General features: G+C 42.0%; 1 pseudogene; it reads left to right on the top strand.

Annotated features, from left to right (window-relative positions):
* The first annotated feature begins 374 nt into the window (after positions 1-374).
* Positions 375-4,968, top strand: LOC119515265 (annotated as a pseudogene).
* Positions 4,969-15,160: the final 10,192 nt, after the last annotated feature.

The raw sequence follows: 15,160 nt of genomic DNA, 5'->3' as shown, positions 1-15,160 counted from the left end.
GCAGATGATGTGATTGTGTGTCATTAAACCTCAGCATGAGAGTTGTCTGAAAAACAGAAGTAAAAAGAAACTCAGAAAATTTCCTAGTTGCAAAATACATATCAAAAGCATTAATTTTCTTAAATACCAACTATAAACAGAAAATTTAATGAAGAAAACATCCCTTTTACAATACCAGGGAAAGTAGAACAACAACAAAACAACCACCTAGGAATACATGTTCCCAGAAATATCCAGGGCAGCCCGGGTGCCCTGGGCAGGTGAAGATGGTCAGAGGAAGATGCAGCTGCGGAAGGGGATCGGGGTGACTGCTTAGAGAAACGTCTGCACGGCCCCCCAGTGTCTGATGAAGTTCGTGACTAAGCCCATCAACCATGTCTCACCCTCCGGGAATTGGTGGCGACCCTGCCCGGTGGCCCAGGCCATCTCTTCCAACACCCAGAGATCACACACTGTTGTAATACAAAGGACCCCGAATCAACGTGGAACACCCCAAGCTTCTCCCAAGTTGACGCAACAGCTGTCACAGAAGCAGAAGTGCATAAACTAACTTGCCAAAGAAACAGAAACATGCACGGAAGAGTTGGGTCTCTTCCCACCCAGCCAACAGTGGCAAAGTAAAAGACAGACGGAGAACTCCGTGGCTGAATTCACAACCTCACTGATGAGCTTGCAGAAGGTCCAGAGGCCACCGAATGAGAGAGAGGAGGAGTCCGTTGCTCGAGAAAGAGCCAGCTCCAGAGTATCTGGTGGTTTTCCAGGAGACAGTCCAAAAGAAAGGAATCTTGTCTCCTGGGAAATCCAAACTCAACCTCAAGTGCAGGTGCCAGATGAAGAAATTACAGAGGATCACTCCACCTCATTCACGAGAGAGGGTCTTCTATTAGGCAACTTGAAGCTGATATTGCGGCTATTAATGCAATATTTAAAGATTTGGGAATGATGATTCATCAACAAGGAGATGCAACAGATAGCACAGAAGCCAATGTAGAAAACTCTGAGGTGCCCGTTCAACAAGCAAACCAACAGCTATCAGGAGCAGCAGCTTACCAGTGCAAATCCAGAAAAACCCTGTGTAATTGTGCATATTATTATTATTATTATTATTATTATTATTATTATTATAAATCTATTGAGTAAAGGATGGTTCCCATACTTTCTTATTTGTATTGGGGGGGAAGTTTCTTTCAAATTAAATCTGGTATTTCTGAGAGTTTTTCTAAATATCACTTCTGGCATAACTCCCATGCTTTTCAGTCTAATAATTTCTAGGTTTTGCCCACACTGTAGATCCCTTTCATTTATAATTTATCTACCTGTTGACATAATCTGTATGTTTGACTATATATTACTGATTGGAATTTGTAAATTTAAAGGTGTTTATGCTCATGCCCATCTCTGTTTCACTATTCACATGATTCCAGATTTGTGTTACTTCAATTAAAAAATCTCAAATTTAATTTTGATTTTTGGACCAGCAGAGAAAATATTCCAATAACTTTAAAAATTAATATACCTGTTTGGGGTGTGTGTGTGTGTGTGTGTGTGTGTGTGTGTGTGTTCATTTCTGGTTCACAACAGCACAAATTAACTATTTAACTATTATTGTTGATTTCCTCTTCAGACCCTTATGAAATAAGTGAATAATTTCCTAATATATCTCACATTCCCGATGTGCATATATTATGCATGTGCCATGGATTGCCTGGTAAAATACTAAAGATGGATTGTTTTTACATAAACTCTAAGTCTGACGTATACTGGAGAAAGTGTAGTCACTATAAATGTTTATGGTAAAATTTGGAGGAAGAGTATGAAAAATCATTACCGGTTATGTTGGGACTCTAAAGATCCCAACATATTCCACTAAACTATCCTAAATAATGCAGTTCGATTTTATGGGCCACTATGTACTTTCCTTTATATCCTGTAGAACAACAGTTGCATATGTATCCATGGTCAAAATTACTTTGGGGAAATAACTTTCCCATAATACGTTTTTGAACACTTAATACTTAACATTTAGTGTTTAACGTGTGTGCTGTTTTGTACCATTTTTCATTAGAAAAGGAATTGGATGTTTTGCCAATTAACTCACTTGCTTTTCTTGGGGGGGGGGATCAAGTTGGGTGATAGTTTTAATATTTCATAAAAATAGTGCCATCATTTACTTGCAGTGACAGGGGAGCAGGGCAGGGGTGTCGGGAGAGGATTCCCTGGACGTGTGTGTGTGTGTGTGTGTGTGTGTGTGTGTGTGTAACAGAACATATTTACATAGAAGTGATAACTTTCCAAGTGCAGTTTAACAAGTAGTTAGAGAGCAAATTTCAAAGAATGTTATGGGTTATAGTTCCACAGTTTCAGTTATTTCCTTATTGTGAAATATATACACAAAAAAATGATACCTTTCAAATTTCAATTTAACAAGTAGCTATATAGCTAATTTCAAAGAATGTTATGGGTTACAGTTCCACCATTTCAGTGCTTTCCTTCTAGCTATTCTAATACCCCAGCAACTAAAAAAAAGAAAATTATTTAGAGATACAGTATTCATAATCCTTTGTTAAATTGCATCTCGTCTGTTGCTACCCCTTCCTCGAGTTTAATCACTTTCCCGATCTTCAGAGAGTCTAGGCAGTGGCCACCCGACATTGCTCATGTTGAAAAGGGGTGTCAATGTTATGGGAAAAGGGGACACATCTGGTTGATGTTCTTGAAGAGCTGTTGCCTCTGGGTTTGGGGACTTAGCTGGCATAGGAGCTCTCTGGAGGATATAAGTTTCTAAGAATAAACTTAGTGAGTGAAACTTTTATAGAGTCTCAGATAGGGACCCGGGTATTCTTTAGGGTTTTCAGGATGACTGTTGACTTGGGCTTATAATACTGTGCATTTGGGATATCTAGCTGAAGCACAGGAGTAACCTCCAGGACAACCTCTTTACTCTATTTGAATTCTCTTAGCCACTGAAGCCTTATTTTGTTGCCCTTCTTTTCCCCCTTCTGGTCAAAAGGCATTTTCAACCCCTCGATGCCAGGGTCAGGCTCTTTTCCAGAATCTGTGTCCCACATCGCCAGGGAGACTCACTCACCTGGGGGTCCTGTCCCACGTCGGGGGAGGGTGATGAATTTATTTGCAGAGTTGGGCTTAGAGATAGACAAAGTCCACATATGAGCAACAAAAGAGGTTCTCTGAAGGTGACTCTTATCATAGATGGACTTAGCTTCCCCTTTACAATCATAAGTTTAACAAGAGCAAGCCTCAGGATCGAGGGCTTGACTTATATAGTGGGGGTTCCTAATTTCACATAGCATATGTTCTGTTCACAATGATCCATCCATATCTTACATTATATCACTTAGTTGTACAATCCTCATCACTCTCCATTTTAAGCAATTCTCATGTCATTTGCCTTTTTAAAATCAATATTGTTTTAATGTACTAATCTGAATACTGTAAAAAGTACTATCTTGTTTATAATTTTATAATGTTCTTGAATAGCAATTTGGTAGTGAAGACAATGTTTTACATGGCAAGCTATGAGACTTCAAATGGGAACAAATAAAATATGAAGTAACTAAGTAAACTGTATGTTTGCAATCAAAATAAAGATGAGTTCAAAGGAAAAAAGAGGACTATTCAGGGATTATACAAAGGAACTTTTAAAAGTCTTCTGAGGATTATGAAAAATAGTCATAACTTACTCTAAGAGATGGGAAGCCTCAATATCGTGATGTTGTCATCTTCCTAAATTAATCTATGAAACCTGTGCATCCAAATTTAAAATACCAATGAGATATTTTGGGAAAAGCTTTCCAAAATGACATATTTCTTAGGAATACATGTACAGAATTGCAATGATAATTCTGAAAAATAAGAAGCAGGATGAGTGAAACAAAATGCAGAATCTAGAAAAAATCCATCCAGATATACACGAATATATTATATAAGATAAAGATGGCATTTTAGTCAGTGGGAAAATATGGATTAGTCTAATAAATGGTGTGAACACTAAGTAGACATTTGTAAAAGAATAAAATTGGCTACATCATTCAGTTGTATAAATGAAAACTATAAGACTTTAGAAATATTACAAGAAAACATCAGTGGCAAAAAAAAAAAATCACTGCAATTGTAAAGGAAAGATTGATACCTAAAAATCATAAACTAGCATATAGTGAAAGCATGGGGTTGTGAAAAATCAAAATAAATTGCACTAGCTAATTACAACATGTGCAATGGTCTTGTAAAAACAATAAGCAAGCCAATATTCCACTTATAAAATGAGCAATCATTTTACTGAAAAGTAAAGACAAATTACTAATAAATATTTGTATTTAAAAAAAAGAAAGAGATCCTATCTATGAGTTCACACCCATAGGAATTAAGATGAAGAACATGTGTCTTTCAGGAGGTGCCATAATTCAACTTACCACATGCCCCATCCCAGTCAATCCCTGTTCCCACCTCCCCCAAAAGGCAAACACTGTTCTGATTTTTCCCACAATTGGTTAGTTGGCAAAAGCCCTTTTAATTTTGTCTTTCTCCCTAAACTAGGTAGCTAACACCACCTCCTACCTCTGGAAATTTGGTCCAGAGAGGTGAGGTCAAGTTGAGCATCTGTCTGTTTCTCGTCCCGTGGTCTTCTATCTCCTTCCCACAATGCACTGGTCAGCAGAGGTGGGCTCCCCTCACTTCTGGGCTGGAAACGATTTCCCCTGAATGCACATCCAGAGATCTCTGGCCATGGCTTACAGTAAGCTTGGTGGTCAAGTCCAGCATCCAGGCTCCCGATCATTAGTGGAATTTTAAAAGTTTACTGGGAGACCACCCCACCAGAAACATGAGGTAGAATTCCCAGTTATTGCCCTGCCCCACCCAGGGTCGCGTGCTTACTGTGGCGGCCCTCGGGAGCCCGAATTCGCCTTGGCTCCCCGCGAGGGAGTTGGTCCGGTCCCCTACCCTGAATAACCCCTAGTTCTACGATACAAGAGTTTTGGGAAAAGCCTATGTACCCTGTATCCATCCCATTTGTTACTTATAGATTTTTACTATGTCCCTTTTAAGCCTTCATCTTTCTGGTCTTTCAGCGGCCATCCGTGCCAAGAAGGAATAGTTAAGTCATTGAACGCATCAGGCTCTCGGTTTAGGCTCCCGACAGGGAACGTTTTAAGAGCACCTGGTTTCTACCCTCCAGGGACTTACAGTCGAGGAAATGCACAATTACAAGACAATGTTCTTAACTGCTAGCATTTCTACAGAAGAAGGTGTTTTGGTCTACTAAAGCTGCTAGAATGCAATATACCAGAAATGGATTGACTTACAAGGAGGATTATTAACTTGCAAATGTCCAGTTCTAAGTTCATGAAAATGTCCAAATTAAGGCATCAACAGGACTGATACCTTCTCTGAAGAAAGGCTGCTGGATCCAGGGTTCATCTGTCAGATAGCAAGCACATAGACTATGTCTGCTGGTCCTTCGCTCCCAGCTCTTGTTGATTTTGGCTTCTGGTTCCAGTGGCCTCCTCTCCGAGCTTTGGTGTGTGTTTATCTCTCTGAGCTCTTATAAAGGACTCCAGTAAAAGGATTAAAACCCACCTTAAATGTGCTGGGTCACATCTCAATTGAACCAAAAGGTCCCACCCACAATAGATCCGCACCCCCAGGGATGGATTAAAACAACATGGCCTTTCCTGGAGTATATAACAGCTCCAAACCAGCACAGAGGGTTTCTGCACTGGCTCAGGCTGCCATGCCACTGGAACTGGAAGACTCTTAAAGAATGACCTTCTAATTCTAAAATATCAGGCATCATTGGAAGCAAAAGGGAGCAATTGCAGGCAATTAAGAGCTGTCTTAGAGTCCCTGAAATCAGATCACATAGGTAGCCATTGGTGATGCCTAGCTAAAAGACAACATTTATTTAGTGATTAAAAAATGATTTAGGAAGGGAGAGACCTAAGATGGCAGCTAGGTGAGACAGAGCAAAAATCACCTCCGTGGAAAACACTAGATAAAAAAATAGAAAGTGACCCAGAACAGCACTTCCAGAGTAGCACCACCTGGACAATGTCTGCTAAAGCCACAGGGAATGTGCGTTTGGTGAAACCAGGAGTCTGCATTCTGAAACGAGTGAGAGAGTCAGCTGAGTCCCTTGGCCACACTGCAGTGTGGGGAAACGGTGGGTTGGTGTTTTAAAAAAAAAAAAAAAGGAGCCCGGGAACAGCTGCAGATAAGACAGGAGCGGTCTGGACTAACGCCTCGGTGTCTGGGGTGGAGGATACCCCTTCCCACACCCACTGCTGATTGTCTCGTGTCCAGGGGAGCAAAGGGGAGCCAAAAGGAGAGAAAAAAAAAAAAACAAAAAACACACGACTTGCAGCCATCTCCCCAGCGAGTGGGGCTACTCCCGCCCGGGGCCGAACACACAGCACAGAGCTGAGCCAAGAAACCCAGCCTGACAGGGAGTCTTTCCCGCAGCACCACTCATATGACACAACATTGGCCGTGGACAGTGGCCTTGAATACACCCACGGCTGATCATCCTGGAGCTGGGAGGGCGAAGCTGTGCGGAAAAGGGGAAGTTAACGCGTCCCATTCAACCATCTTTGAAGCGGGCTGGGAACGCCCCTGCACAGCCCGGCGGCCCAGGGCTTCCCTGGAGGCCGGCGAGCACTTGTGACGTGGCACAGCCCTCCCCCCTCAGCAGAGGTCCTGGAAAAGCACAGCAGGGAGGGGGGAGCCGCTCGGAAATCCCAGAGAACCTACGCGAATACGAAGGACTTTTGGGTCAGCAGCAGAAAACAGCCTTAAATCTCTGGGAACACCTGGGAGGTTTGATTATTAAAGCTGCCCTTCCTCCCTAACCACTCAGGCACACGCCCCTCATTGAGGGCAAACAGCACTGACAACACACCCAAATTAAGTGCACCAATTGGACCCTAAAAGAATCAGATCCCCACACACCACAAAGCTGGGGAGAACTGACTTGAGGGGAATAAGTGACTCACGGACACCATCTGCTGGTTAGTTAGAGAAAGTGTATGTCACCAGGCTGCAATTCTAACAAATTAAAGATCAAGTAAAGCAAATGCCAAGAGGCCAAAAACAATAGAAAATCTTAAAGCATATGATAAAACCAGACGACATGAAGAACCCGAACCCAAACACTCAAATCAAAAGATCAGAAGACACACAGTACTTGGCCCAATTAATCAAAGAACTACAGACAGGCAATGAGAGCATGGCATGGGATATAAAGGACTTGAAGAAGAGCATGGCACAGAATATAAAAGACATAAAGAAGACCCTAGAAGAGCATAAAGAAGATATTGCAAGAGTAAATAAAAAAACAGAAGATCTTATGGAAATTAAAGAAACTGTAGGCCAAATTAAAAAGACTCTGGATACTTATAATACAAGATTAGAGGAGGCTGAACAACAACTCAGCCCCCTCGAGGAGCACAGAACAGAAAATGAAAGAACAAAAGAAAGAATGGGGAAAAAAATTGAAAAAATCGAAACGGATCCCAGGGATATGATAGATAAAATAAAACATCCAAATTTAAGACTCATTGGTGTCCCAGAAGGGGAAGAGAAGGGTAAAGGTCTAGAAAGAGTATTCAAACAAATTGTTGGGGAAAACTTCCCAGACCTTCTACACAATATAAATACACAAAGCATAAATGCCCAGCAAACTCCAAATAGAATAAATCCAAATAAACCCACTCCGAGACATATTCTGATCAGACTGTCAAATACTGAAGAGAAGGAGCAAGTTCTGAAAGCAGCAAAAGAAAAGCAATTCACCACATACAAAGGAAACAACATAAGACTAAGTAGTGACTACTCAGCGGCCACCAAGGAGGCAAGAAGGCAGTGGCATGACATATTTAAAATTCTGAGAGAGAAAAATTTCCAACCAAGAATACTTTATCCATCAAAACTCTCCTTCAGATTTGAGGGAGAGCTTAAATTTTTCACAGACAAACAAATGCTGAGAGAGTTTGCCAATAAAAGACCTGCCCTACTTCAGATACTAAAGGGAGCCTTACCGACAGAGAAACAAAGAAATGAGAGAGAGAGATAGAGAATTTCAACAGACATATATAGAATATTACATCCCAGGTCACTGGGACACACATTCTTCACTAGGGATCATGGATCTTTCTCCAGAATGGACTGTATGCGGGGACATAAAAACAAGCCTCAATAAAACAAAAAATTAAAAAATGAATTTGTTCAAAGCACATTCTCTGACCACAATGGAATACAAATAGAAGTCAATAACCATCAGAGACTTGGAGAATTCACAAACACCTGAAGGATAAAAATGAGAGGGAGATGAAAACATTCCCGGATAATCAAAAGCTGAGGGACTTCATCACCAGTAGATCAGTCCTAAGCAGGCTGAAAGGAAGGGACACTTAACAATTGACTGAAACCACATGAAGAAATAGATTTACAGTAAAGATCACATGGTAAATATAAATGCCAATACTACTGTATTGTTGATTTATAACTCCATGTGCCGGTTTGAATGTATTATGTCCCCCAAATGCCATTATCTTTGTAGTTTTGTGGGGCAGAAGTTTTGGTGCTGGTTGGATTTGCTTGGAGTGTGCCCCACCCAACTGTCGGAGATGATTCTGATGAGATGTTCCCATGGAGGCATGGCCCCACCCATTCAGGGTGGGCCTTGATCAGTGGAGCTATATAAATGAGCTGACTCAGACAGAGGGAACTCACTGAGTGCAGCTGGGAGTGATGTTTTGAAGAGGAGCAAGCTTGCTAGAGAGGAACGTCCTGGGAGAAAGCTGTTTTGGGACCGGAGCTTTGGAGCAGACGCCGGCTGCCTTCCCAGCTAGCAGAGGTTTTCCGGACGCCATTGGCCATCCTCCGGTGAAGGTGCCCGGTTGCTGATGTGTTACCTTGGACGTTTTGTGGCCTTAAGACTGTAACTGTGTAGTGAAATAAACCCTCATTTTATAAAAGCCTATCCATCTCTGGTGTTTTGCGTTCTGCAGCATTAGCAAACTAAAACACTCCACTATTTACTTCCTACAGGATTAAAATACATAAACTGTAATGGTAAATCGGTGGTTTTGGACTCAATGTAAAATATATAATTTTTGACAAGAACTACATAAAGGTGGGGGAATGGAGGAGTATAGGAACACAGTTTACGTGTCCTATTGAAGTTAAGTTGGTATCAAAGAAAAACAAGATTGTTATAGATTTAAGATGTTGAATTTAAGCCCCACAGTAAACACAAAGAAAGTATCAGAGAATATGACCATAGAGATGAAAAGTAGAGTAGGGGTTCCAAGAAGTGGGGGAAGGGGCAATGGGGAGTTAAGAAATGAGAGTAGGGGTTTTGTTTGGGGTGAAGGGAAACTTCTAGAAATGGATGGTTGGAAGGTGATTGCATTGCAACATTCTAAATGTGATTAATACCGCTAAGGGAATGCTAGGGAGGGGGTGGAATAGGAAGATTTAGGCTATATATATATCTTTCCACAATTGAAAAAAAAAAATAAGACAGTCTAAATAGATGACAATTAAATGCCAAGGATGATCCTGGATGGGATCTGAGTTCGGAGGAGAGGAGGCTCAAAGGGACACAGATGGGACACAAGAAAAAAAAAAAAAAGGAAATATAGAATGTAAGCTTTATATCAATGTTTAATTTCTTGAACTTCTTAGCTGTTTTTAATGAGATTGCATAAAATAATGTTCTTGCCCATAGGAAAGGTATATGTAAATTATATTGTTTGTTCAAAGATATGTGCAGCTTGCTCTCATACGTTCAGAGGACAGAGCAATAGATGATGGGTGTGAGGGAGGGAGGGAGGGAGAGAGGGAGGGAAAGAAAGAGACGGTGGTGTGACAGGATCTTAAAGGTGACGGATGGGGATATCGGGGGAGGGGGGTCGGGGTATGATGGAGTTCTATGTATGGGGTTTGTACTGTTTTTGCAACTGTTCCTGTAAGATTGAACTTACTTCAAAATAAAATTTATAAAAAAAAATAAAAAAATAAAGTTTACTGAACTCTTTCTTGGCAATGCCTAGCTTTAAAAGGCTATTGCCTTTCAGGGTCCAAAACAAAATAAAACCCCAAAAACCTACTCATGCCGTCAACTGTGGCCCCATTCTTATTGTTCCTGAAGCTCTGAGTGGGTGGGGAGTACCAGGGCAACATAATTTACAGGAACTACAACTGAAAAGGTTTCCAAAACATTATCCCTCTTATAGAACTAGTGAGCCAAGTTGAATAAAGGGGAAGATCTAGAATCAGAGGCTATCTAGACATTGAGAGGAAAAAGCACCACAGCCACTGACTCCTCTGTAGGCTCCTCAGTGATTTGCCCTTTAGTAGGCATGAAGAAGTATTTGTTGAATGGGTTTTGGAAGGAATGAATGAATGGAGAATGAATGAATGAATGGTGGAATCATAAGAAAGGTGACTGTTGAGCACCCAAAATACAGCCAGCTCTTAACCATTTGTGGCTTCATACCACCTTGTACATCCTCATATGGAGAGATGGTTGAACGGGCAATACCTGAGCACTGGCAGCAGGAATGAAGCCACGTCGAAGGTCCTGACTTGCCCCTTGGCTTCTGGCCCGCAAGAAATAGCACTGAAGTCTGCTGGCGACGGTAGAAGAACGTCTTGCCTTCTGCTTGGGCAAGCACCTCCCTCCCAGAGTTTGAACGCTGGCTGCCTGTGAAACCGCAGGCACTGCTCCCAAGGCGAGTAGGGATGAGTTAGCACTTCACCGTCCTTTACCGGTTGCCTGATGGCTTCGCCCAGGAGGGGGCAGGGAGCAGTGTCATCTTCCATTTTACAGCCTGGGGAAACAAAGGCGCAGGGAGGGAAGGGACGGCCAGCACCCTGCCGGGACTTCTGACTCACTGTCCTGTGGGGTGAAGTCTCAGGAAATTGTCAGGGACTCCCCCTCGGTGAGCACACGGGGGATCACGTGTCCAGCTGGCTGCTGACACTTTGGAATTTGCCCATAGGCGACTCAAGGGCTTCATCTTTATTTGCGACAGCAGCCACAGGCTCCCCTACGGTGTGATCTGGGTGGGCCTGTGGTTTTCTCTTGAAGGACAGAACTAAAGTCCCAGAAGAGCACACTCGAAACCTGCCTTTCACAAACACTTTAGCCTCAAGACCCCTTTGCACTCTTAGAAATCTGTGAGGCCCCCAAAAGCTCTTGCTTGTGTCAATTATATCTATAGATATTGACAGATTTTGATTTTAAAACGGAGAAAGTTAGAAAATATTTGTTCATCAACTCATCTAAAAAGTAATAAACCCATTACATCTTAACACAAATGACGTACATTTATGAAAAACAGCTATGCTTTCGAAAACAAAAAATATTAGTAAATGGCATTGTTTTACATTTTTTGCAAATGTCTTTAAATTGATGGTTAATAGAACACAGCTGGATTCTCATACCTGCTTTGCATTCATTCTTTTGCAATATCCCACATCATGTAGCCTCCGGAAAGCTCCACTGCGCACTCATGAGAGGATGGAAGTGAAGTAGCAAAGAAATATCTTCATAGTATTATGGAAATAGTTTTGACCCCTGGCCCAAGCTTTGGGAACCACTACTCTAGAAAGTGCTTCTTCAGCTTTAATGTGCATGTGAATCACATGGGGAGCTGTGGTTCTGGGGATCTGGGATGGGCCCAACAGTCTGTGCTTCTAACAAGTTCCTGGGTGATGCCAGCTCTGCCGGTGCAGGGGCCACACTCCGAGCAGCAGTGTTCTAACTCCTGGATGCACAGCTCTGCCTCTGACGCCACCCAAGGCAGGGCCAGGGAGATGCCCTGAGCCCCAACAAAAATGATGGCACCCTCTGAACCCCATATAATTAAAACAATAGCAACCTTGAAATTAAGTAACCCCAAGACAATTCTTGTTTTCCCCAAGATGATTACTTTGATTTTGTAAAAATTTTTAATTAGTTTTAAAAACTGTTTTTGGAGTCTGTACCCACCACGCTAGCACCTGATGTGTGTGACGAACCCATCACACCCAGGCCTCTGCCACTGTGCCCCTGGAGAGTGTTCTGCTCCCTGTGCACCACTGCCCATCGAGATGCCCCCTTTTTCTCTCTCAAATACACCCCATCAGAGAACAGGGCACTTTGGTATAAACTCCTCTCCATCAGATCCAGGGCTGGGTGCTGGGGAGCCGGTGGGAGGACAGAGAGGTCTGAGTATTGGCCCTAAAGAATTTTTCAGCCAAGGAAACTGAAATGGGGAGGAAACAAACAACCTACTGCAGTCCAAGTTGCACTGGACAGACAGAAAGAATGACAGACAGACAGAATGACAGTCTGGGTGAGATCCAATAGGCAAGACCCCTGGAGGCTGTAGTAGCCTGGCGAGGTTTCCTGGGAGGGAGGGAAGCTGGGATTCAGATTGTAGGACAGGAGTGACGCGGCCTTCCAGGCAGGGGCCTAGCCCTGGTAATGACAAAGCTGTGGGCAAGATGGAGGAGCAAAAAGCTTTACTGGTTTGTTTTTTCCCCTGACTTTAAAAATATTAAAGATTCCTGGAGAAAAGGTGAGCAATACAGAAAATAAAAATAAAAAAGTTGTAATGACAACTAATACTTGCTGACTCTGTGCTAGACACTATTCTATGTGCTTCACATGTACTAACATTTAATTTTCGCAACAACCCTATGAGGTGGGTGCTACTTTTATCCCTGCCTTACACATGATCAAACTAAGGCACAGAGAGGTTGAATTATTTGCCAGTAGTGAACTAAGTGGTGGGGCTAGAATTTGACTCCAGGGCCAACTTCTTAACAAAACCTGTGATGCAGGGAACCTTGCTAAACATTCTTTCTGTATGGAGCATCTCCCGGGTGCTAGGCATCCACTTAAAGTCCAGACTCTTGAATGCAACCGTTGGCCGTGGTCTCCCACCCGAGCACTTGAGATCAGAGAATGGGATCCCTGGAAGCAGCTTGCTCAGCGTCTCCACACCCTGGTGGGGCTGGGGGTGGGCTGAGTGCTGCTGCTGCAACTGTCTGAGGCGGCGCACTCACCTAGAGAAACAAAAAGGATCTGGGGAAATAGGTCCTGTGTCATGAAGGCCCTGAAGGCCGTTGTATTTATTAGTTAGGGTTCTCTAGGGAAACAGAATCAATGAGAGATAGCTATGAATATAAGATTTGTAAAAGTGACTCACGCAACTGTGGGTATGCACGAATCCAAATTCCATAGGGCAGTCAGCAAACTGGCAACTCCAATGAAGATGCTCGATGAACTCCTCAGGAAACGAATTGGCAACTTTGACGAACTCCTCAGAAAATGCTTTGCTGGGCAGCAGAAGAAGAAGTGAAGGTCCTCTATCTGTCTCACTTATAAGTCTTCAACTGATTAATTGGATTAAATCCAGCCAATTGCATTCTCTCATTGTGGAAGGCATGCCCTTCACTGAGTCATCAGTCACAGCTGCAGCCAATTGACTGATGATTTAATAAATTCCTGTTGGTTTATTAACCAGCCACAAACGTCCTCACAGCAATGGTTAGGCCAGTGCTTCCTGACCAGACAGCTGGGTACCATCACCTGGCCAAGTTGACACATGAACCTAACCATCACAGCCATGATAAAGAGTTCAAACTTGACCCAAAGGCAGCAAGGAGCCACAGGGTCTCCAGGATCAGGGGCATCACAGAATAAAAACGGTGCTTTGATATTACAACATTCTAAATGTGATTAATCCCACTAATGGAATGCTAGGGAGGGGGTGGAATGGGAAGATTTAGGTTGTATATATGTTTCCACAATTGAAAAAAAAAGACAGTCTAAACAGATGACAATTGAATGCCAAGAATGATCCTGGCTGGGATCTGAGGATGGAGGAGAGGAGGCTCAAAGGGGCACAGTTGAGACATAAGGTAAAAAAAAAAAAAAAAGAAGAAGGAAATATAGAATGTAAGCTTTGTATCAATGTCGAATTTCTTGAACTTCTTAGCTGCGCTTATGGGATTGCATAAAAGAATGTTCTTGTTCATGGGAAGTGTATATGTGAATTATAGTGTTTGTTCAAGGATGTGTGCAGCTAGCTCTCATATGTTCAGAAGACAGAGAAACAGATGAAGGATGATAGATAGGGAGGGAGGGAGGGAGGGAGGGAAAGGGAATTGGCGATGTGATAGCATGTTAAATTTGGTGGATCGGGGTTTCAGGGGAGGGGGGTCAGGGTATGCTGGAGTTCTGTGTATGGGGTTTGTATTGTTTTTGCAACTGCTCCTATGACTTTGAACTTATTTCAAAATAAAATTTAAAAAAAACAAATGGTGCTTTGAGAATGTGTGTAAAAAAATATGCCATAATTTCATTATTTTTTAAATGATGTTTTTGGAAAGGTAATATATACCCACAGTAATAAAAAGTTCTGAGTTCAAAACTCAATTTTCTCTCCAACTTCTGGTCTCTATCATCCACCTTTATTACAACTTACTTTTTGTTTTAACATACTTTTTCACATCAGTATGTATCAATCCGCCTCTTCCTTTTGATTGGCTGCCTTGTATTTAATTGCAGGGAGATGCTGTAATCTATTCAATCCATTAATGGAGATGCCGGTTGTTTTTTACTATTGTCCTGTTACAATTAATGTTGCAATCAATGTCCTTGTACACATGTCTTTGTATACTCGTGTGGGTCCATTAAATTCCTAGATGGGGAATTGCTGCCTTGAAGGACACATTCAAATATCAGCATTTTATAGGTTTCAATTCAACAATTTCATGTCTCAGAAATTATCCTTTCAGAGAAATACACAAAAATATCTGCAACAAATCAGCACATTTCCTTATAAGGTCAACAAACTGGAAATAATCTAAATTCCAATCAATTTGAGAAGGATTAACTAAATTATGATAAATTCACATGAGATGCCACAAATAATGATAATGCGTATCTGTGTCCTGTACTATGAAAGGTGGCCCGTTATGGGGTTAAGCGAAAAGGGCAGGTTACAAAACAGCTTCTATGTACCATGTAATTGATGTAAAATTATTTCCATGTTTGCAACAACAAACAGCCATGCCACGCTCTCCAACTTCCTTGAATTTTCTTCATAAATATGTATTATCTATATAGTCAGAAATACAGCTTTTA

This window comes from Choloepus didactylus, chromosome 19 (genome assembly GCF_015220235.1).
Source record: "Choloepus didactylus isolate mChoDid1 chromosome 19, mChoDid1.pri, whole genome shotgun sequence".
Lineage (NCBI taxonomy): Eukaryota > Metazoa > Chordata > Mammalia > Pilosa > Megalonychidae > Choloepus > Choloepus didactylus.
The sequence above is the reverse complement of the archived record's forward strand: the minus strand, read 5'-3'. Positions and strand labels throughout refer to the sequence as shown.